The 25,971-nt window shown below is 38.4% G+C and overlaps 1 protein-coding gene across 12 annotated transcripts in view; it reads left to right on the forward strand.

Moving 5' to 3' along the window:
* The first annotated feature begins 309 nt into the window (after positions 1–309).
* The window catches only part of akap13 (A-kinase anchoring protein 13), a 98,903-nt gene continuing 73,241 nt past the window's right edge, over positions 310–25,971 (forward strand). For 11 of the 12 annotated variants that reach the window (XM_077210396.1, XM_077210402.1, XM_077210410.1 and 8 more), the window contains exon 1: positions 310–689. The gene's annotated coding sequence lies outside the window, so the exon portion shown is untranslated. The remainder of the gene's footprint in view (positions 690–25,971) is intronic. The other variant, XM_077210374.1, reaches the window with a different exon arrangement.

The following is a 25,971-nucleotide window of genomic DNA, read 5'->3' on the forward strand; positions in this document are numbered from 1 at the left end:
TCTCATTGGCGTTCAGCAACATGGCTTCTTAGACAGTCATCGGTTATAAATAATAATTTATCAAATAAATAAATAAAAACATTTAAATAATATTGGACCCTAAACACTACAGTCATGCCCTTAACTAAACCCATGTAATTTGAATACCCGTGGTTTGAATATCCGTGCACGGTAACCTACTTCAAGACCGATAAGTGAGTTTGAACAAATATTCTCTTGAAGCTATTTGAACGAATCCACAGAGAAGCACGGGCCAGGCAGGGTTCGGGTTTGCAGAGACACCTCATTGCTCCCACTAACTGTTGGTCCCGCCCTATGAGGCATGCGGACTAGAAGAATAGAAGTTGCAACAGTGTAACAAGTGATTTGTGTCTCTACATTCGGAGACTTTTTACATTCGTCAAACTCACAGCGTAGAATAAAAGTTGCAACGTTGTAACAAGCGGCTTGTTGTGAAACATTTTAGAACGTTTTTTTTATTCCAGTCAAACGCCGAAGCGCAACATTGTAACAAGGTAGTTTGTCTCGCCGCGTTCATTGCACAACTAGTGGAATAGAAGGACATCTAGGTGTGTTTGCGGTAACTAGCCAAAGACTCCTGGAAGACGATGTTGGATTGTGTTTTGTGAGCGTTTAAAGGGAATGAGAGTGAACGAGAGAAGCACGCTTTGAGCACTGCAGCGTTCGAGGTAAGATAGCCTTGATTTTTTTTCTGCCAGAACTGCTGTAAAGTCATTGTGTACTGTGATGTTACCTGGTTGTTGAGGATTTCTGCTTTGAGTGTATATTATGTTTTATTTGACTCACAATAACTTATTATCTGCAACAAGATGTTAACCCCTGCTGGTAGGTCCATCATATAACAGTGTGGAACATGGGAGCTGGTTTCTGATCCGAGCTGGTCTTTAACTGGACCACGCATGTCATATTTAAATAAACATACTTTTCTGATTAAGACGATGTTTTTTATTTCGAAAAACGTGTAGTTGCTTCACATTATTTCAGTATTTTTGTATATGTAGTATAATATCGAATAAACGAAGATGCTTTGACTGGTCGTTATATTGATTTTGTTAACGTACTTTACATTTAAAGCACATTTGGAATAGTTTTGTATTATTTGTATTTCTAGAAAACTGAATATTGGTTTATCTCGTGTAAATGGTCACAATATTTCAGTATTTCGTCACAATATCCATTCTATATATAATATGTTATATTAATCAATCATAATATTGTTTTCCATGTAAATGCAGTCATTATCTGCTCTAACAGAAACCAAAATGATCTTGACTAACTTAAGATGTTATGACCAGATGGTAGCTGGTGCTTTTGGACCAACTAGAAAACTCTGTAGTCCTGTTGCAAAACACGAATATCAGCTTTCCAGAAGGGACTTTTATTTATTTTATTGCAATTACTTTATTATTATTGGTTTAAATGTATATAGATTTTTAAATATTTGATTGCAATAATTTGTGAACTTTTGTTTAGAGTTGTTATTTTTGTTTGTCTACTTTTCACTTTGGTCATTCACTTTATTTGGTCTCAGTTCTGATCTTGAAATAAAGATGATTTTATAATTAGACTAAACACACAAGTTAAAGACACAAGTTAAACAAAACCATTTAAACTATTGGCTGACAGGTGTCTTTTGGAATAATGATCACGCCTTTGATGTTGATCTGAATTCACATGAGCAATATGGCATGTTTACATCAATAGACCAGTTCTGTAGACCAGAACTCAGTGCTGTTATTCTAATCTTTCTGCAGTCTGATATAAATGGTGTTAACATTTAACCCGAGTCTTTCATCTTCAGAGGAGTGATACTCAAAGCATGCAACATATTTGTAAAGATATTTGCATGCACAGTCATCTGTATGTAAATTGATCTCATCAGATGATGGCACTTGACTGTCATTAGTTGTTAATGTATTATCCTTCCTGAGTTTAAGGAAACTGTAGCCTTAAATGACTTAATCATAGACATAGGCAGAGTAGAGATTTGATTGTCCGTTGCATTTTATTAGAAATATATATTTTTGAAAACATTTATAAATATTTGTGTGTTTCTCAGACTCCACCATCCTCAGATTGTTGTTCTTATGTCTAGAAGCTTTGGAATTCCCAGGGTGTGTTTTGTATTGGTTTGTCTGTTATTCCTGGCCTTCCTCTATTATAAAGCAGTGGTTCTCAACTGGTTTTACTTCACATCTTGTAAGTACCAACATAGATTATTGCTCAAAAGTTAACAAAAACGTTTGACATTTTTAATATTAATGTGAACTACATGACAATTCATTTAGCTATCCTAACTGTACATTATAGTTGCAGATTATTATTTGCATTATTTGTTTTCCCTTGCTGTCCGTTACTCACCAGCTGAGAACAACTGATTAACATTTTTCTCTGTATGTTGCACTTTTCCTCCTTTTGGAATTGCTTGTGGAAATCTTGCTGCTTCTGGCCAGATCAAAAATCTAATACCCTTGCAGATTTTTTAAATTTCCTTAGTAATCTCAAGATATTTGCCACCTTAATGAACCACACGTAAAAACTTAATGGCATTTTTAAAGTGTTGTGTTTTTTCGCCAAATTTGGAGCTTGTGCTTTATCAAGACATAGTTGTCAAACAGTGAAAGTGTCCGCAAATGATTATGGAGATGAATCCACTGCCAAAAAAAGTCCAAGAGGGTTCATCTGTATCCCATTACAGAGAATGCAGTTTTAGCTTCTTTGGTATAATTCTTGGGGGTTTGATCATTTAGGAAAGATTGTGCAGCAGTAACATTTATAATCTAATCTTTGTTGCTTGTCATCATTGACCAAAAAAGGCATGACGGTTCAAATTTTGTTCGTCTTTTTTTTTGTTGGTATGTGTAGGGTGGGTTTGTTTTAAAGTTAATTTATTTTCCCTTTCAGATTCTGCATATTCAAAACTGAATATTTGAACAGCCTCTAGATCTCACTGTACTTTGCTCTACAGTCAGCAGGCCAGTCAGTATTGTATGTCATATGAAATGATATACAATACCCACACTTATATTGTATGTTGTTGCAGCAGCTGCTATGTACACTACCGTTCAGAAATTTTGGTTTGGTAAGATTTAAAAAAAAATGTTTTTGAAAGTAGTCTCTTATTTATTTGATTATTTTTATTTGATAATTGATCAGTACAGTAAATACAGTAAAAACAGTAATATGTTGAATTATTATTATTATAATTATGAAATGATTTCAGTCAATAACTTAATTTATATCACATTTAAAAACATCAAACTTTGGCCTAAAGTGCTTTACAATAAAAAAATTAAAAAATAAAAAATACATAAATAAACAGAAGACAATAAAACAGATTTTGTGATTAAGAAACATTTCTTATAATCAAACTAGTGCTATCAAATAGATCAATCATGATTAATCGCATAGATCGCGTCTAACATAAACATTTGTTTGTGTATGTCTATATATATATATATATATATATATATATATATATATATATATAGACTCACATATTATTTACAAACTTTTATGTTAGATGCGATTAATTGATTTGGCAGCACAGCACAACAAAACTTGCAAACAGTTGTGCTGCTTGATTATTTTGTGGAAATTGTGATAGATTTTGTTTTTCAGAATCCTTTGATGAAAGCCCAAAATATCCACTTTGAAACAATTTAATACACCCTTGCTGAATAAAAGTAGTAATTACTCGAAAATAAAATCTTACCCCAAATGTTGAATAGCCTAGTAGTGTATCTAAATTCTTCATAATTCTGATTATGTTCACCACAGAAAATTTTTTCAACCGGTCTCCTCTTTTTTTGTTTTTGTTTTTTTAATTTGTTTTTTAAGTCACATACAATATGAGGGCACTGGATCAGGCAGTAAAACATTAAAATACGCAGTTTTTTTTTTCATTTTGATCTTTGACAAGTTTTGAAGTTCCGTCATAAAAACCTTTTTTTAATATCTTTAGGCTCTGTGTTAAAAAAATGATGTGTGAATGCAAAGCGAACCAGGACTAAATTTATCCCTTTTTATTTTTGCTCCGGACCAAAAGAGCCAAGAGAACCGAACTACAAACGGAACGTACCCTAAGAGACAGTGCGTTTTTTTCGAATTGTATTTGGAAAAGCAGGCGTAAGATGGTTCCATTTGTCACCTTTTAGTAATCAGAGAGGTTACGCACAGATTCCTGGAAGGCTAATTCTCTCAATGGGTGCTGTATGTTTCAATGTTTTCCAGATGTGTGAAGGATTGTGCTGATGTGGAATCAATATATGAATATACGTAATAAAAGTCCAGTCTTTCACAATATAGTCGACCTGCTTATCTTTTGGTTAAATCTCGTTTTTTTTTTAGTTTCCGTCAGTGAAAGGATATCATACAAGTCTCCTGGGCCTCCTGCTTTTTCATTAAAGTGGCCTGGCAGAAAGAAACAGAGCTCTCTGATTCAGCACATACTTGAGGAAAGTCCAGCCTCTCAGACTCACCTGGTTTGGAGTAGCTTTCAAACAACAAGACAGTTCCAATGAACATCAGTTGCTTGCCCAGAAATGTCAGATATTTATTTGCTAGAGGAAAAGCTGCTTTTTATTGTTGCATCGAATGTACAGCATGTTGTTTTTGCTTTGAACAATGAAGAACATCGTCAGCTAGATGATGTTTGATTGATTGGTTTTAGCAGTCAGCTGAAGAGGTTTTAGTAGTTTGTTTATGGAGTGAACACTACATTTTTGGAAAGTGTTTTCTTCTTTGGCCCAATTCTTTTGGAGTGCTGTGGAAAAACCACATTAATTTTTCGGAGTGTTTTGCCTCCTGTTGGCCCCCAAATTTTGCAATGCAATGCATTTTTATGTGTTCAACAAAACAAAACAGTAATGCATTTTAAAAGTAGCTTTAGAAAGACACTTGTGATGCAACTCTTCCAGTAGGAGGTTTTTTGCCACAGTTCTCTGTGCTCAAGAAAATCTAAACAAGAGACTTGTTGTTATACTACAGTAAAGGCATTATGTAATTTCTCAGCAAAGAAGACTAGTCGGTCTGTCGTAGCCAAAGACTGAGGATGCCTGACATGTGCAGGAAGCACGGTGTTTCCTCTAAGACTGCATGTACTTGCTTTCAAAGACTATTAGTGAGGCTCTTCTCTTTGTTGTCTTACACCTGCCAAGTGACCTGGCTCTCCCCTTTCTGTGTGACGTAATATCTTTTATCTTTTATCTGCCCTGGGGTTATCAGTGCACGTTGAGTTTTCTGGAATTGTGTTACTTGCTAGCACCCAACGCACACATACACACAAATGCCATTGTTAAAGTCAACTTGAACTCAATTTTACCTTATTTATTTTAGTAATGCATGTTCCAAGTCTTTTTTTCGTTTGTTGTTGTTGAATGATTCCTTAGTGCACATTATTCCAAAGAAATATCTTGTTTTAACTCTGAAAAGGCAATTTGGCTGACGTCACCTTGGATGGAAAATAAAGTTAACCAATAGGCAAGTGATTATTTAGTAATTGTCAATTAAAATTTATTTGTATAGTACTTTTCACAAACATGTTCATTTTCAGTCCCTCTGTAGTCAATCATTTTATTTACTTATTTAAACGTTTTTTCCTTGAAATAAACTTCATGCCTTAAAATAGCTTGAATGTACAGGTCCTTCTCAAAAAATTAGCATATTGTGATAAAGTTCATTATTTTCCATAATGTAATGATAAAAATTAAACTTTCATATATTTTAGATTCATTGCACACCAACTGAAATATTTCAGGTCTTTTATTGTTTTAATACTGATGACTTTGGCATACAGCTCATGAAAACCCAAAATTCCTGTCTCAAAAAATTAGCATATCATGAAAAGGGTCTATAAACGAGCTATTAACCTAATCATCTGAATCAATTAATTAACTCTAAACACCTGCAAAAGATTCCTGAGGCTTTTAAAAACTCCCAGCCGGTTTCATTACTCAAAACCGCAATCATGGGTAAGACTGCTGACCTGACTGCGGTCCAGAAGGCCATCATTGACACCCTCAAGCAAGAGGGTAAGACACAGAAAGAAATTTCTGAACAAATAGGCTGTTCCCAGAGTGCTGTATCAAGGCACCTCAGTGGGAAGTCTGTGGGAAGGAAAAAGTGTGGCAAAAAACGCTGCACAACGAGAAGAGGTGACCGGACCCTTAGGAAGATTGTGGAGAAGGACCGATTCCAGACCTTGGGGGACCTGTGGAAGCAGTGGACTGAGTCTGGAGTAGAAACATCCAGTGCCACCATGCACAGGCGTGTGCAGGAAATGGGCTACAGGTGCCGCATTCCCCAGGTCAAGCCACTTTTGAACCAGAAACAGCGGCAGAAGCGCCTGACCTGGGCTACAGAGAAGCAGCACTGGACTGTTGCTCAGTTTTGCATCTCATTCGGAAATCAAGGTGCCAGAGTCTGGAGGAAGACTGGGTAGAAGGAAATGCCAAAATGCCTGAAGTCCAGTGTCAAGTACCCACAGTCAGTGATGATCTGGGGTGTCATGTCAGCTGCTGGTGTTGGTCCACTGTGTTTTATCATGGGCAGGGTCAATGCAGCTAGCTATCAGGAGATTTTGGAGCACTTCATGCTTCCATCTGCTGAAAAGCTTTATGGAGATGAAGATTTCATTTTTCAGCACGACCTGGCACCTGCTCACAGTGCCAAAGCCACTGGTAAATGGTTTACTGACCATGGTATTACTGTGCTCAATTGGCCTGCCAACTCTCCTGACCTGAACCCCATAGAGAATCTGTGGGATATTGAGAAGAGAAAGTTGAGAGACGCAAGACCCAACACTCTGGATGAGCTTAAGGCCGCTATCGAAGCATCCTGGGCCTCCATAACACCTCAGCAGTGCCACAGGCTGATTGCCTCCATGCCACGCCGCATTGAAGCAGTCATTTCTGCAAAAGGATTCCCGACCAAGTATTGACTATTGAGTGCATAACTGAACATAATTATTTGAAGGTTGACTTTTTTTTTTGCATTAAAAACACTTCTTTTATTGGTCGGATGAAATATGCTAATTTTTTGAGACAGGAATTTTGGGTTTTCATGAGCTGTATGCCAAATTCATCAGTATTAAAACAATAAAAGACCTGAAATATTTCAGTTGGTGTGCAATGAATCTGAAATATATGAAAGTTTAATTTTTATCATTACATTATGGAAAATAATGAACTTTATCACAATATGCTAATTTTTTGAGAAGGACCTGTAACTCTACACCCTTGCCTCATTTAGCATAGGCGGTTCTATGAATATGCAAATTAGCACCGCCTCCACTCACTCACACCAGCTGAGAGATTCACTCATGGAGGATCACACGTTAAGTCGATTGGTTACAAGGTAGACTTGACTTATCCAAGTTTAGACCTGGCCGATAATATAGTTACGTTTTGCGACAATAAATTGAGAATCATGATTTTTTTTGTTTTTTAAACTAAGATTCTCCCACGATTCTGAACAGACAACTAAACAAAATAACATCTAATTTACAAGAGCTTCTGACAGATGTTAATGGCTGCAGTTTGTTTAAAATGTTTAATGAATCTGAATTATTTAAATAAAAAATTGTTTTGAATGAGTGATTCAAGAAAACTTTTATCCCAGTACTTCTGTGATAATATGAATATTTGTTACAGAAATAACAATAGGCCTTCTGTGTGGTTGATAAGACTATTTGTGAAGCTTTGTTTGCTTGTTTCATACTTTTACATGATAACAACTATCTCTGGCTCTGCGGTAGCGCCGACGCATATTTGAATGTTCCGGTGTGATTTTGTAAGAGGTTTAATAGACAGGTTTAAAAAACATGGGTGTTTGAACATGTATCTTTAAACCATTAATTGTGCAGCTCTAAATGCAGTCCTTCAAAAACCTTGCCAAAAGTTAACTTACAGTAGTAATTTAATGGCAGTTAATGCAATACCGTTTACAGCAAACAATGATTAAAATAAAAAAAAAATTGTCAAGATGCTAGTGAGTGAAAACTTTAACTGAAGCTATCACATTGCTGCCAAAAACTGGGTGATAATTATTATATGATCAATAAGTTCTGACAACATATGTTTTTACTTTGCTTCAACACATCAAAATAAGTTATAGGGTAAGTTCGGCGTTTTACAAGTAAAGCCCTGTTTTAAGATCGTTTCTGATGAAATCGAACGGTTAAGATTAAAATTTGAACACATGCTGCTGTCCCCAGAATTTTTGGTTTTTTTGTTAGCACTCCCCCACCTATACAATGGTTTCATAGGTGCATTGGAACAATCATTCATATAAACGCATTAAACTTTAGTTTACAAAGACGTGAAACTCACCGAGTGGTCTGGGGTGTTCACTGATATGCTCACGCAAAAATCGCTGCAAAAGAAGCTTTCCAACAGGTTTTATCGTAGTTTTTGGAAGAATGTCCGGTTGTGAGGTCCGGTTGTGAGGCGAATGGTAAAACACCTGTTGGAAAGCATCTTTTGCAGCGATGTTTGCATGAGCATATCAGTGAACACCCCAGACCACTCGGTGAGTTTCACGTCTTTGTAATGAATGTCGTTTATATGAATGATTGTTCCAATGCACCTATGAAACCATTGTATAGGTGGGGGGTGCTAACACAAAAACCTAAAATTCTCGGGACTGCAGCATGTGTCCAAATTTTAATCTTAACCGTTCGATTTCATCAGAAACGATCTTAAAACAGGGCTTTACTTGTAAAATGCCGAACTTACCCTTTAAGCAATTTTCAACTTTTAAGTTATACAAGATTCTACTTTTTTAAAGTCAATTTGTCATTTAAGTTGAAATGACTTAAACATCCAAGTTGATTGAACTTAAAAATTTAAGACAGCATTTTTTTTACAGTATGTCTTAAAGCAACACCAAGGAACTTTTCCTCTGCGGCGCCCTACAGGTTGGAAGCGGACTTGTCCATTACCGCTGTCGTAAATAATTTAGGCGTGTGCCTACTGTCACACGCTCGCTGTTTATCCAGCACCGGCTTTGGAATCAACAATGGCCACAGACAAGCTAGAGTATGATGCATGATATTATGAAAGACATCATAAACGAAGAAAAACTATGTATGCCGTAAAGTAGTCGAATTTTGTAGTTCTTTTTGTGCTCCGGTTATACCCGAAACCCGAAGTTACATAGTGCCAGTAAAAGCGATACAGACACTGTCAGGCTATGGCAGACGTGTCATTTAACCTATTGTAAGTCGATTTACCATCACAAGGGTCTTGGAAATATATTATGAAGGTTGAAAAACTACATAGTGTTACTTTAAACAAATTGGTTGGCCCAGACATGTCACAATATGGAATTGAAACTGGTTGCAAATGCTGTTTCTTTTTTTAACAAGTTCTGAAGAGTAATTACAACCAAATCCGCTCTAAAATTGAAACCTCTCAGCTATGCTCAATTCCCTATATTAGATGTTGCCAGTCAGCTATATATGCATTGGAATAATAGACCTTATGTGTCTACAGTGAAACTGGGACATCAGCTGTGCGGCTGGATGTGACCGTCGGTAACCCCTTGTGCAGGCTGGGCCTAGTGTTCCTCATGCAAACATACACCTCTTTATAAGAGCACACATCTGTAGTTTTAATGGTGATGTGGGTCTGGCCGGTTTCCTGTGAGGACTCTTAGCACTATTCAGCCTCTTGCTGCCATTCCTGCTACTTTATGGCTCATTTATACAGTTGGTTACGGTGACTGGACAGATTATCACGAATTGAAATGGCAACGTCTACTGAGAACGTTGATGGTTATCATGATGGTGATATGCAAATCAAGCCTTAGGTTTTCTTTTTTTCACTATCATTTTTTTTTCAATATTTGCTGTGGATTGATTAATAGCACAGAAGGCATTTAAGCTGCTAATTCATGCAGCATCCAGCATCAAGGTTAAGATTCCGGATAAGGAATGAGATTGTAAACAAATGTCAGTCTTTATAGTTTTTTATTGCCTTTTTTGTCTTTGAAGCAAGCGTTGAGTGAGTGGCCATTTGTTGCTGTTTTTCTTTGTTCATTGTCATCAGTCAAAATGTCCATGTTTGAGTCTGAAGTATTTTAATGAAGAAAAGATTGAACATTTTTATCATTTTTTTCATCCGCTGGCTTAATCTCTCCAAGATTTTCAACATTGTCCTCAGCTCAGTGGAATGTACTCAGCATCAAGCACTTGGAGAATTCTTACTGTAAATTGACTATGTTTAGTCTTTGGGTGTGGGTTTCGTTCTGAGAAGATTTTATCTTCTTTATCTTACAGAATATGTGTTGAAAATTGCCTTTTAATGAGGCTTGTTTTATGGTCCCCTTGACTCACAATGCAGCAGGTCACTTCCTTCTGGGAAGCCTAAATATGCATGTCCTTTGATCAGTCTGCTTTGCTGTACATTTATTAAACTCTCTACATATTTACATATTAGAATTTAGGATTCTGAGCTGTATTTGCACTATAAAAGGGTTATACTCTGTTGTGAAAACACTTTAACATTTACAAAATAATTTTTCTGAATTACTTCCCTAAAATGTACTCTCAGTAATTGTGCAAATGTCATTTTTTCTTTCCGTTTTACTGTAATATTGGTTTTGACATCACTTTGAATGTTGACCTTTTCTGATCCGAGCTTCATTTTCCAAAAGCATTGTGATCTTAAATGGATTTTGTAGAAACCAATTTGGCACCAAGCTTGGATGCTTTGTGAAATAAGGCCCTGGTCATTGAATGCAGGTGTATGACAATAGGATTCACTAAAATGTGTTTATATGTGAAAGTGCACTTGTACATCACAATGCAGATTATGTTTGGAAATGTGCCTCCACAATAACCAGAAGACAAATATTGACATTGGTGGACTTTGCTTAGCTTATTACAGCATCAATATTACCCGGATGTCACCAAAGTTCACATGACCCATGATCCCTTAGCATTCAGATGCCTTAACTTGAGTCACTTTAAGAATGAGTTTGTTTTGCAGGACCCTGGATGCGTGAATCTGTTTGTTTTTAGGTCAGAAAACACTTGCATGATACGCAGTATGGGAAACCAATGAATGGATAATTGAATCAACGCTTCAGTCAGGTTAGATTGATAAAGCAGAACTCTGCACTTTGTCTTCCTTTGGGTATGGCACGGAAGCGGAAGGCACGGCGTAGTTTTGCGTTTTAACAGCCTGTCCGGAATCTTCTGTGGGTCACATCCCCCTTGTGAAATCATCCTGTCAGAGGTTCGTCAAATGAAGCTCTCTGTGACCTTGAACCGAGTCTGTCTGGTTACAGCAAGATGAAGAATCAGTGTCTGCTGCTAATAAATAATCTTCCAACATACCATTATGCTCGAAATTTCCACCAGCACACAGTCGGGATTCCTCCCCCCCCCCCCCCCCCCCCCCTGTTTTTATATTCCTTATATTTTCAATATGTCTGTTTTTATTGTGACATTTAAGGTATAATTCAATAATAAAAATATAGTTTTTTTTATTGTTTATTCGCCCTCATCTTGTTACAAACCGGGATCACTTTCTTTTGTTCTTTCATAGAACAGAAAAGGAGAAACTGGTCAGTGTAATGTAATGGCATAAAAGTATTCAAAAGCCCCATAAAATAATCATAAAATTGATTAATATGGTTACTGGTCTATATTTCAATATATTACTTTTTTGACAAGTTTATTAAAGTATATGATTTGTGAATTCATCTTTTTTTTTTTTACTCTGTTAAATCATTCCGTTCTTTAATTGGACTGATTCTTTTCTCATGTTCACTGACTCAGTCTGGTTGCAGCATTTAACATCTTATTGGACGGGAAGATTAGCACTGAATAATGACTGAAATTTCGCACTTCTTTTTCGCACAAAAAAAATGTACGAGTTAAGACTTGAAATATAGCTTACAACTCAAATAGACCACTTTTATGATACTTTTACATCCTTTTTTGAAGCTGCGTCAATGTAATTAAAAAGATCAAGATAATCCTTTAAGATCTCATCTTGCTATTTCGGCAAATGTCACATTAGCTTTCCCTCGGGATGTTGACAGCATACCCGTCTATCTAGGGAACCTTCTCATCTTAATGTAGACACCAGTGAGAAACTAGCAGGAAGCAGTGGAATGCTCTCTTTAAAAACCATGAACACCGGACAAGAATGCTGTGGTATAATTCGATATAATTGTTTGCAGCTCTGTCCTTAAAAGTTGCCAGATTGTGTACAAACATGCAGCATTGACCCAACTCCTCTACTGGGCACGTGCCATCAAGAGTTGCGGAACTTTTTAAACTCACGCAACTGAGGGTTTTTGTCAGCCTGCATTTTAGTCAATTAAATTATGGTACAATCTGAAGTTCATTATGAGTAATGGTTTTAAAATTAAGACTAAGTGCAGTGTGTTCTGTTTTTGCATGTTGAGGCTTGCTTATTATTAAAGTGTATTGACCCTGCGAGTTTTGGGTGGTGCTGGTTTGGCATTATTGTGCACTCAGAGAAGGCCTGTTTACTAACAATGGCGTACTAAGCCCTATCTCTAAACGCTCACCTCGTGGATTTGGTAAAAAGCATTGTTGGCTTTTAATTGGCTGATAGTTTCTACACAAAGGCCCTTTCTCCATTACACAAGGGCCCCACCTTTCAGTTTCAATTCACTATGGTACAACTGATTTTTTTTTTACTCGTTTACTTCCTTATTATCCGTCTCAGTTGATCATGTTAACGAAAGTTATAGAGTTAATGATGGCTGTGACATTTGTCTCGTAAGTTACCTGAATCCATGGTAAAGGTATTCCTTTTAAAGTTTCCCTATTTGTCACAGTCAGTGGCTGCTAAGTGAAATCTCGTGCTGGAATCGAGGATGTTGAATAGTCGGTTGCTAGCCGAGATGGTTGAATGTGTTCAGACAGAAAGAGATTTCCAGGCCCGTTATATATCAAGCTAATGAGAGCTGGCCTTGGAGAGGTGGAGGCATGCCCTTACTCTGAGCTTTGGCTTTCACTGATCAAAGATGGATGACGGTTAAACAGTCACCCAGTCTAACCTCTACAGGGAATGGAAAAGTTCGACTTTTGCTTCAAGCTGCAGGACAAACCCCATCATTTGGGTTATACTAACTGCTCGGACGTTTGTCTGTTGCTTCTTTGAATAACTGATTGATTACTTTGTTTTTTTATTTGGATGTCAAGAGTGAACAGGATATACTTATTGTTTGCTCCCAGTGTTTTGAAGTTTTAATATTTGAGTTCTGACATTTCAGACAGTTTGTTGTTGTTGTTTTTAGCCAGATTTAGACAATGGAGTCTTCAGCAGTGTCTATATTTCTTGCTTTTCTCAATTTATTATAGTAATAATTGAGATCCAGAACTGTTTGTTTTATATGATTCGTGAATATTTATATTACTATTTTTATGCCATTATGTTTTCATATCTAAAAATTAAGATTAAAGTTATATGTATTTAACACTTAGGCCGTGTCCACCAAAACGTTTTTTCACGCGGCTGGCATATTTTTTCAATTGTTTTCAATGGGAGCGCCGCATTTTTTAAACGCCATGAGCGTAATTAGGTGTTGAGCGTTTTTTTCACGCTGTAGCACTGAGCGTTGAAAAAAATGAGCCGTTACTGGTCGCCGAGAGCTGAAGAATGTTCAACTTTGGGTAAAACACAGCACTCATCACTCTCACTTTTTTTAGCCAGCCGTCCTATCACAGTGGAGGAGGGGCGGGACAAATACCACACTGACCAACTGTCACAACATTCTTTCTGTACAACAACATCAACCAGCAGAGATAATCGAACAAAATGGATGAAAAATAAATTTTTAGTCTGAAACAAATTATCTGCGAAATCAGTTCCAAGTAAACTTTGCTGCGGATATTCTGTATCATAGCAATGCATTGTCTCAACTGAAAAAACGCTGCGCTGCCAAAACGCTCTCAAGCGCCCACAGCTAGGCGTTTTCAGCAGAGTGTCTAGCGTTTTCAGCTGGGTAAAAACGATTTGGTGGACACACGGCCTTATGGATAAATGGCTTCTATTTGTGAAATTAAGTAAGTTGCTTTAGCTGTTAACACTGTTGTTTTTTGTTGAATGCGCAGTGATGTAATGGCATTGTTTGCTGCTATTCTTTAACCCTCCTGTTACCAGAGATGGGGGACTCGAGTCACATGACTTGACTCGAGTCAGACTCGAGTCGCAAATTTAAGGACTTGAGACTTGCTATACTAAATTAAGAAAATTACTCGACTTGACTTTGACTTGAGATCCAATGACTTGAGACTTGACTTGACTTGAACTGTATGACTCGAGAATGACTTGATATACATTTATCATCGCAACATCAATTGATGAACAAAATGAAAGCAACGGAACCATTGACGCCAGTCATCAGATTATGCGCGATTGCGTGACACTGCACAAGCCCAGAAATAACATACATCGCGGTGAGCGCGCTAAATACAAAAACATCTCCCAGCATCGTTTCTTTTTGGATATAAACACTAGAAATTGACTATATTCATACAAGAAGATTTGCTGTACGCATAATAACTGGCAAGGGATATCGGACGACCATCACAACCTCGAACAGTCGAACTTCATTCACCACGTCTAAAATTAAGCTATGGCTTGTTTAACCTGTTTGTTATAGTTAATTTGACTATCTTTAAATCGAGAATATTGGTCAAAACAGCATGCCTCTTTATACACAATTATGTTTTCAAATGTAGCTTAATGTTGTCAATATTCAAATGATAATTAATGATGTCATATGTTTTGTATAACATTTGCCACATTTCTTTTTAAATCATGCTTTAAAGCCAAATATGTCGTTCTTTCCAATGACAAAAAACAACATAGAAAACTGTTAATGTTTTGTCGTGTTTTATGTTTCTCTTAAAGCAGGTTTAGATGTTATCAGGGGTTACATCTATTAGATGTTATCAAAATGCCAGCAGAATTAATATTGCACCCAAAATTCAAAATGTGGTGGATAAAAATGCCCTAGTATGAGTTATTTTCATAATTATAACATATGATATTAAAAAAAATATTTCCAGAATATTGACGCGATTGCAAATGTGATAATGATTTTATAAAACAGTTCAGTAAACAAAGAGTGAATATTGTGATGTGACATTTAGACATAGCCTAATATTCCAAATATTTTCTGTTTTTGCTCGATTTCTCCAATGACAATAGTTCCAAACAAGCCACAGAAAGAGTTATGCGTATTTGTGATTCAGTGACCTAGTTGCTTTGTTCCAGAACGAATCTGCCGTTTTGAACATAAGTTAAATGAATGCTTCTATGACTCGTACATTAATACGGTAATTTGGCGCCACCTATTGGCGGTTTTAACTTCATAATTAAAAATATATAACTTGTATTAAGGGGATGCCAGTTTGAAGAATGCCTTTGGTCGCATATGAATTATACTTGAATTGTGAAGTGTTTAATACCTTTTAATGGTCTTCTGCAATGTTTGAGGCATATTTATTTTTTCATGCTTTAATGTTGGCCTAATTAGGCTAATTTCAGTTACATTTAGATTTTTATTGTAGTAACCACTCAGCTATATGTTGAAATGCATATATTAAAAAAATGTTGCAAATAAAACCATAGTCCACAACTTCTGTAGTTCTAACTTATTTTAATATATAAATTCAGTGAAATCGTCAAATGTTTGTATGACTTGCCAGTGACTTGTGACCCAAGCTACGACTTGACTTGACTTGCTTGACATAATGCAGTGACTTGACTTGACTTGACTTGCCTTTATAAAAAATTTACTTGGACTTGCTTGAGACTTGAAGGTGAAGACTTTAGACTTGCACATGTGTGACTTACTCCCACCTCTGCCTGTTACCCTCATTTCTGATAACATCTTTTACTGGGGTCGATTTGACCGTAATTTAAACCTCCAGAATATGTTGTTTTTTTTTTGTTTGTTTTTTTACAAAGGTTTGTGTCTCAGGTAATTTATGTCTTTGTTGACTACTTAAATAACCTTTTAAGTTGACATCCACCCACCACCCCCCTCCCCACCCCTTATACATCCAGAATACCCATTGCACGACTATGGACACATTTATAAATCACCATAAAATCTTACTGATTGACCTAAAATTGGAAAAGTGTATATATATTTGTGGTGTTTTATTTGTTTTATAATATTTCTATGTATAGATTTTGGTAATCTATAACATTTGGAAAGAAAAACGCCTTGGTTACGTATGTAACCCTCGTCCCCTAAGTAGGGAACGGAGACGTTGCGTCGGATGACGACGAATGGGGTTTTGCTTAGAAAGCCTATCGACTTAGAGTATTGCAAAACGAGCCAAAGAAATGCCATGGGTCTGCGGAATTTGCATTGCGTATCTCCGCCTTACCTCGTGGGTATAAAAGGCTTAGAGAATACACATATGACCCGGAGGGATGCATATGGAGAACACTGGGGTGTCCAGCCGCAGGTGGAATATTTCAACCCCAGGGGTGGCAAGGTGGCTTGCCAAGGGAAAAACACATGCTCAGAGAGGCTTACAGTGGAAATACACACGTGGGGGTCGCTCAGAGGAAGGACCATGCACACGGGAGGCACCTAGCCGACGCGCAGGCAATAGACACTGGCGCCGACATACTGGAGGAACTCAAGGCTTTCGGGGAAGCTCACCTGAGGAGAATATCGCACGTTTCCAGTCCGTGGAGTGGAATGGCGAGCAAGCGAAGACACCTGAGCGGGTCCAGTACTAGCTGGTTGAAGCGAGTACACGAGAGGACACAGGCTCTACTCGGAGATAGTAGAATCTGGCGAATGTGTTAGGTGTCGCCCAGCCTGCAGTTCTGCAGATGTCTGTTAGCGAGGCAGCATGCGCTAGAGCCCAAGAGTACGCCACACTCCAGGGAGTGGGCAGTCACACCAAGGGGGCGCGGTTGACCTTGCTTCTGGTATGCCAAAGCAAAGGCGTCCACTATCTTTTCCAGTGAGACAACCTTTGCTTGGAGAGAGCCTTTCCCTTCAGCTTCCCACCATAATAGACAAAGAGCTGGTCTGAGGTCCTGAAACACTGCGTTCTGTCTACATTGGCGCAGAGAGCATGTACTGGACAGAGCGGAGAGCACGTACTGGACAGAGCAGTGCCAAGGCTGGGTCTGCCTCCTCCAGGGGCAGCGCTTGCAGGTTCACCACCTGGTCCCGGAAGGGAGTGGTAGGAACCTTGGGCACATATCCAGGCCGGGGTCTCAGGATCACGTGAGAGTAAGCCGGCCCGAATTCCAGGCACGCTTCGTCAATGGAGAATGTGTGCAGGTCCCCTACCCTCTTGATGGAGGCCAATGCAACCATGAGCGCTGTCTTCATTGACAGGAACTTAAGCTCCACTGATTGCAAAGGCTCAAAGGGAGCACTCTGCAGGGCAGTTAAAACCACTGAGAGGTCCCAAGAGGGAATGAGAGGAGGGCGAGGAGGATTCAGTCTCCTCGCTCCCCTCAGGAACCTGACGATCAGGCTGTGCTTTCCTACGGACTTACCTTCCACTGTAACATGGTGTGCGGCAATAGGGGCAACGTATATTTTCAGGGTGGAGGGACACAGCCTTCCCTGACAGGAAGAGAACAAGTGCAGAAGGAAGAAGGTCCTCCAGAAGCGAGAGAGATTGGAAGTCTGATCGAAAGGATCGACGTTAAGAAAATTATGCTTCCAGTCTTGCATAATTTCTTCAAGGTCGTCGTCTGGTTACCATAGTAACCTGGTAACCCTTCTTGAAGGAAGGAAAGCACGACACTGATCGAACATCTCCGGGGGTCTTCTTGGTGAGAAGAGCCCAGTTGATGAAGAGGTTCCACTTAAACGCGTAGACATGTCTCGTGGACGATGCTAAGCGGAAGTGATGGTAATAACCACCGCTGGTATTAGGATACTCAACCTGCCTCATCCCATCCAGGAGCCACATGTGGAGGTTCCAAAGATCAGGACGAGGGTGCCAAGGCTGTTTAGATGTCCTTTTCAAATGAGAGAGATGAAGAACATAGAGAGCACACAGAGAAATGGTTTAGAAGGCTTCTGTTCATGCTTTTATAATGTTTGCTCCTCCCCTTTGTTTGGTAAACCGTGAGAATTATGTTTTCCCCTCCCCCACGGCACAGGGGGAATACATTTATGTAAAATTATAATGAACATTATACAATTATAACATGTTATAGTGACCTCAATAAAACAACCAAAACAAATGTGTGTGAAATTTTAATATTTCTTATGTTTTATACAGCTAAAACAGCCTGGGGTCAAATTTACCCCAAGGAACACCGATGCTACAAAATGTGTACAGGACATTGAAAAAATATCAGCAGGTTAATTTTATGTTTACAGAGTTGTCCCCATTAAATTAGGAAAAGTCATTAAATCTGAAGCAAAAAAAAAAAATCATATATTTACAGATGTTAAACATTGAATGAGGTCAAATAGACCCCAAAGATAATAGGAGGGTTAAAGACCCACCAAATGGTGGCATTTTTTTGGTTAACTCCATAAAAAAGTTAACAATACTTATTCCTTTTTCACAGCATTCTTACATTGCATATTGCAATCACACCATAACGTGTTGTAAACGACCTAAAATTGGAGTCCTGCAGCAGCCATTTGCAAATCTGTCAAGTTTCACAGAAAAAGGTTCACCATCTCGACATGACCACAGTCCTCCAGTTGTCTGTTCACCATTTTGACTGCCTGATCTCCATCTCGTCTCTTTGGAGTGGCTTTGTGTTTAGTGGGAGGCCAGTCGCTCTTGCACTGACCCGTGCAGGGGGGCCGTAAAACAATCTACCGGTTAAACTTCAAACTCCATAAAATTCTTCTCCCACTTGATTCTGCTCACACATGCACACAAGCCAAAGCCGATGATCTTTTGTTTGAACTAAACCCGAGAGGTTGTGCATAACCTCTGACAGAATCTTAAATATGTTGTCATTTTCAAACGCTCCCATTTTGTATTCATTCTGCTCTTATCTCTCGGTGTCAGCTGTTGTGTTTGTTAGAAATCTTTGCTGGAAGCCATAATGTTTTCCCTTTGGATTGGCCAGTGTTTCACTAATTCTTGGGAACGTCTCGTTCTCTGGTTACACAGAAGTTCTGTTAGCTTGCGGCCTGTCTCACTCTCACTGATATGCCTGGGCTGGTTTTGTTTTTTTCGTTGGCATGGAGACTTTGGCTGTACGACAATTTTCTGCTGTGATTCTGGAATGTGCAACTTTATAATTTGAATTATAAAACTGTTATATAATATTGCATAATATTTGTCTAAAGGTCCATTACAAAAAGTGGATTTAAAAAAAAAGAAATCTAAAAAATTTATCAGTGCGTTAGTTCTTGTGACACCCAATTTGATTTAAATATGTTTTAGTGTAATTTTTGATTTTGCCCTTCGAACATTATAATTGATTATTTTATAAAACACAAATGTAAGTGTAGAGCTATGAACATGGTGTCTCTATGTTAATAGAATTTGTTAATTTGTTGATGGAACAACTAGAAATATCCTAAAAAAAATTTTTTTCTTCCTGGGTCTTGCTTGAAACTGCAACAGATCATTTCAGTGTTTTTTTTTACGAAGTTATGTCCAGTTTCTAGTACTGTAAATCCATCTATTTAAAGACACTATGTAAGATTTTTGGTTTAAAATGTCCAAAAAAACCACTAGAACAATGTTATATATTTTGACAACTTGTGTACATTATACCAATTGATTCCAATTCTCTTAATTTGAGAGAAATCCTCAATTGTATCCAGTGTAATGGCCCGTTTTATTGCTTCGCCTGTCAATGTCGTTACTGCGAATGAAATGTTTGTACCATGCTTCAGAGACAACACTGTTTTGTCAAGTGGCTAACATAGCATAATCAGAAAGAGCTTCGTTTGTAATAACAATAATAGTTATTTTTTCCACCTACAAGATATTTTGAAATTAATTGTATGCCATTTAGCAGCACAAGTCATCCAGTCGTCTATTAATATGGTATTCTAATAACGATCTAACTTACTGCAATGTGTAAGTAATGTTATAAATTAACTTTCAACACACTCCAATGTATTTTAAGTGTGATCGTTTTGACCAAGTAAAACAGCACTGCGTTACCCCACAATTTTAATTCGTCAGTAGTAGTAATTAAGTAGTAATTCAGCACTTGTAGCAGTTTCATTAGAATAAAATAAAATAATGGGAATTTAAGTGATAAAATTGAACATTTTTAACCGTAAAATAAATATAAACAACAAAACAAGGAGCGGTAACGGCCAACTGTGGCACGATAAAAGCTCCAGAGCTCCTCCGTTCATACCACATTATATTATAATACAACTTTTAATACATTAGCTCATCCATTTCTGCTCGAGTTCTGTCGAATTGCTGTGGAATCCACTGACTGTGGAAGTGAAGACGACAGCTCCAATAATCCCACGCTCATTCACGGCATCATGCTACTGCTTCGTTATCGTTTTGAAGAAGCAACCTCTTGCTGCAAACTGTTCCTTTAAATCATTATTTTTGTGCTTGTCTGATAATACTGACCACCAGGAGCTTGGTAAACAGCAACATCAAACCCTGCAGCACTCGCTTTCTTGGCACAATATCTCCCTATCCTGTGCTCTGTGTTGCGGTGTGTACTCTGAAAAGACTAAATATCCTCTTAAATAGGGGTTAGAGTTACTTTAGCCTCACCGCCACAAGTATTTGTAATGGTAGATACAAGGCTTCCCTATGGCAACGCATTAGTGCCATGAGACTTTATTATAAAATAAAGAGTCTCTTTGCTTTTTTCATGATGCCTCTGGAGTGAAGATCTTATTGAAAAAGGTTAAATAAACTGCGTGTCTTTCAATTCACAAGTCAGATGGTTATTTCTTGTTCTTTTATATCATATTCTGTGGATTGTATCTTTCTCTCTGAATGAAGAAAAGCTTGACTTGTTTGCACTACAAAGCCCATCCAAATTTCCCAAGGGGACGTTCCACAGGGAGAGCAACACATGCTACATCCTGTTCATGTCACGGGGGTAAGAGGGCCCTCTCAACCCCTCAACACGCATGCAGTACAGCTCTGGCAACTTCCACAGCCTTGAGACTGACGTCCCTGCCATTTCAGCTGGCTCCCGCAAATTAGCGCAAGGCCCTGTAGTCCGGATTGTTCATGCATTCTTCCGGCATTACTCTGGCATGCACATTTAAACTGCTACTTCTCTGTGCCTGTTGCAGCCATTCAAATGAAAACCCTTGGATATGTTCGGAATGAAGCACTTGGCTTACCTTATACAGACTATTATATATTGAATTTTTTTTTAAATACCATGTGAAATTGTATGCCATCAAATCAAATGGTTTTATGTTAAGTTTTTATAACTTTTGTATATCAGATTTAAAAAAAAATGATCACACCAGAAGTGAAAGGTTGACCGCATTGCATTGATGAATAGTGTATTCTTCTATGTGTGCACTGTTATGCTACATACATATTTTGGAAAAATGTATTTAAGTTTTTTTCATTCAGGAAAACAGGACTGTACAGCATACTTGCCATATAGCAGTGGTGTCCAGTCCTGCTCCTGAAGGGCCTTCCAGCAAAGTTTAGCTCCAACATTAATTGAACACACTGTAACCAGCTAATAAAGGCCTTCAGGATTACTAGAAACTTCCAGGCAGGGAGGTGGCCCTCCACGAGCAGGAATGGACATCCCTGCTGTATAGTACTGCAGAAATGGTATTGTAGGATGCTGTTCTGAACATATACATGAAGCTGCAGTGGCTCCTGCAGTTCCTATGGGAAAACAGTTAAGGCAACAGAAATAACCCAATATTTGTTCTACGTTTTACACTTTAGGCGTTGACATTAACCAGACATGATAAATGAAACGTTGGCTAAATCGCCTTATCACATAATCCTATTGAAACCTCTCACTTGCTTCCAGACACCGTCTTTGCTAATCATAGCACAGGTAGACAAGGAAGAACTTTTTGTTGTATCTGTCTGTATGCCATTTCCTTGTAGTTTTGTTTGATTGAATTATTCAGGAAGTGAATGTGTTCAAGCAATATTGATTTCCTCTGTCGGTCTTGATATGTAATTAAGAATTCAGGAATTATAGCTAAGGGATGAAAAACACTGCTCTATATTCCATACCAAATGTGTAAACCTGTTATTTTCAGTAATATTGATTGAATTCTGCTGCTGAATATGGTGTTTTATTTGGACGTTTGAAAGCCCATAGCTTGGAGGTGAAGGGGACACAGGATTCTGAGAGGCCGGGCATTGTTGATTCAAACTAAACAAACAGGTGTCTGGTCCTGGCTGCCGGGTGAGGCCAACTTGGCTCTAGCTGGGGCTTGACAGAGGAAGTTTCTCATGCCCCTTAGAGCATACAAGGATAAACCAGAGTTGAAGAGCTGATATGCAAGTTTATGTTTGTTGATATGTAATGTTGAGTGTAAGAGAGTGTTAAACTGAGTATTAAACTATGTGTAGCAGTGTTTTAGCTGTACACATTTTTAATGTCTTGTTGGTCTGCCAAGAGTAGGCCTACATTTGTCAAAAGTATAAGACATGCTGTCTTGGCACCATATTTTTTCATATGCTTTACATTAGTTGTCTTTTCGGACTTAATGCGTGTGGTGTTGTCAAATTCAGCATGTTATTGTTGCCCTAGTTTTTGTTTGATCAGGCCCTTTTTTGTAATCACATCGACCTATTCTCATCATCCACCATGGCTCTGCTCTGTTGCAGTCAAAGCAGTGACTCAGAACATTGTCCCTTTCTTGGTTTGAACTCGATGACCTTTTGTTTGGGATTTTTCCTCCATGTCATTCTTAAACGACAAAACCACATTTTCACCACTGCTCATAAAACAAATGCCGACCATGATTCCAGACTAGAACGACCCTTCACCCTCAACATTCTCACTCAAATGTACATCATTTATGCACCAAAATTTCTACTCAACTGTAGTTGAGCATGCTTTTATTGTGCACACTGCAGTTCCTCTTCTCATTTTGGATCACTCTGATTCAAAAATACAAGATACAACTATAATGTTTAATTCATATAGCTGGTGGCACTAGAGATGTTTGTTTTTTGCATTGTGAGATATATAAGCTGGTACCACATAGATGTTTAGGAGCCATTGTGTGTAGGCCATTGAGGTCTTGGGTCTACGAGACTGGGTCTGCAAGGTCCTTCTTCAGATGTACACATCTCAAGACAAGCAGAATATCTCCTAAAGATCACTGGTTCTGGATTGGTCTAACTGTTGTCTCATGCTCTGGACCAGAGTGGGGATCAAGACCAGAACCTCCAAGACCCAGACCGAGAGCAGCACCAGATCCAGATGAGTACTAGACCCCACAAGACCAAGACTAGACGGACCCTGTGTAAACCTTTTACGTTAAGACCCCTTAGTAATATTTGTTAGGGTTATCTTAACCTAAAAGTTTTCTCCTGGGTCTTTAATTGTAATTTGACACAGTCAAACCTCAATATCTAAACCCAGAGCTACAAGTCCAAGATCTAGACTGCCATTTTTAATGAATTTTAATAGAGAAAGAAATACTTTATTTTTTCAGCATTTATTTGGGATAGTGTGGAACTTTGCACCGTGGCAAATATTGTACTCATTTGATTGCAGTCTTGTCAAGATCCTATACCAAGAATCAGCCCCAAACCAAGGCCATGTTTATGTGGTCTTAAGAAGTCTCAGGACCACAAGCTCAATATTTCCTCTCCATTCTGGATGCATTGAGCTGGTGTCATGTCTGGATCCCAGTCTTCCTCTGTCTTCATGGTTTACTGTCTTCTATCTACTGTGGTGATTAATAGTAGGTGACATTTTCTCTTGGATTAAGGTACAGATTTTCATCAGAACTGATTGGGCTACAATTGTGCTTTAATAATGTGTTCTATGTGGTTCCAAATAAGTATATGTTGGTGTTGGTGTCTACTTGTTAATTTGTCCCTAACAATATAATTTGTATATATTGTTGAAGGATAGTTGTGATGTAAGGTAAGATAACACCTCAGATGATCTGTTTACATATTTATTTTGTAAGTGTAGTATTCTGCCTTGTGTGCAATTGTGCTATATGTAGTGTGTGGGCTTAGCTCGAAAGGATGAAATTAGTGGTTATAATTATAACCAGCTGATTATCACTGTACCCTATCCTGTTGAGCTTCAACAGTAGCCCTTTTATTCAGCTAAAAGAACAAGGGAACTTGCCTGAAGAAAGAGGCTGTGACCCCTCTCATAATGTCCAGCCCTGTCCCCACCCTGCCGCCTACCCCTGACTTGCTGTCAATATGTTTTGTCCTTGTTTTAGATTCATACTTCCTGTCTGTTGCTGCCTGTCTCACATGTGTAGGATTGTGGGGCTTTTGTTGGGGTTCTCAAAAAGCCCAAATGTGATGCTTGAATTTCAGTGGTGCCAGAATGCTGGCCAAAGCACACAATCTACGGCCCTCACTCTAGCCTCTAGACACGAATCTGTTGAGGGTAACCACTGGCTTGCTGACTCTGCAGTGTTCTGGCTCAGTAGGTCCATCCAGGAGGCCTCATATCAAAGTTAGGTTCAGGTTTTATACATGCACGACCATGTACATCTTTGCAATTGCATGCCCCCTCCATGACTGCCATGTGCTCTGATGTGTCTGGTTGACCCTTAGCCAGTTTCCACAGTGGCCACCATCTGGTTTAGGATGGGCCCTCACCCCTCTTTTCTACTGCAGATCTAGCTGATTAGTTGAGATTTGGAAGTTGATCAACTGGCTAAATAGTTGGAGTTAGATTTGGGGCAGGGGTACTTGGTGAATCAGCATGAGTGGAAAAAACAGCAGGTGGGATGTCTGATCTCTTCCTGCAGACAAGGGAGGGGAGAAGTATTCTGGGAATTTTGCCTGCACAGGAGCTGTAGAGGGGTTCAAGTAAAGAAGCCTGCAGCGTATTAGCAGAATAAGAGAGATTAGTCAGTTGTCCAGTTTATAACACCTAAGCTCCGTTTCAAAACCTAGTAAGCTGCCTCACTGTCTACTGGCTGCATACTGTTAACGTTCACTTGTGTGTAGCACTTACGTGCTCTTCTCATAAAACGCAGAAGACACTTGCCTATTACCCAGTTGATACCAGAGGTGTTATCGTATTGCTAAGTTAATTGGTATTCTCCAAGCACAAAAACAGAACACACAGATATTGGGTGGGATTTCAATCATTTCTGAAGTATACTGCTAAGAAAGTGCTGGTCAGTATACCGGTTTATCCAGTATGTATTTTTAAAGATACCACCATACCAGCGTAGCCGAAACAATTGCTGCTTTTATTCAACGGCCACGAAGAGTACTATGTAAAGTGGATTGAGAGCGGATGTCTATTAACCCTTCATACTAATGGTTATCCCTTTATAACACAATAATAATTAACCCACACAACTAATTCTCTTTAACATGGCAAATACATTGTAGAGCCCTTTGATTTTCAAGATGCAGTAAACGGATGGAATCACGAAATCACAAATGGAACCTAGGCTACTGTATAAAGTGGAATGTCCTGCTATTTGGCCTTTTTTAGATTAATAAATGCTGAAGTACTTCTGTACAATGAATCAAATTGCGATGTAGACTAGTGTCTGACTGCTATTTAAATCTGAAGTCTGCACGTTCTGCGTGTCTGTAAAAGAGTGCCACATTTTCGTCTACTACACACACATGAGCTGAAGCACGCTTGACACTTGTGGTGTTTTCAGTGTCTGCCATTGCACTATATGAGGTCACAAATACATAAACTTGATCTGCAGAGCTGCTCTGAGAGTTAACTTCATGTGCATTTCACATGTCATTTAATAAAACTTGTCAAATCATATACACACAAAAACTCAAAGGTCTTCAAGACAACACGTCAAAATAAAAGTTCAGTTTAACTTGAAGAA

This window comes from Siphateles boraxobius, unplaced genomic scaffold (genome assembly GCF_051911475.1).
Source record: "Siphateles boraxobius isolate OS27281-9 unplaced genomic scaffold, OSU_SipBor_1 65, whole genome shotgun sequence".
Lineage (NCBI taxonomy): Eukaryota > Metazoa > Chordata > Actinopteri > Cypriniformes > Leuciscidae > Siphateles > Siphateles boraxobius.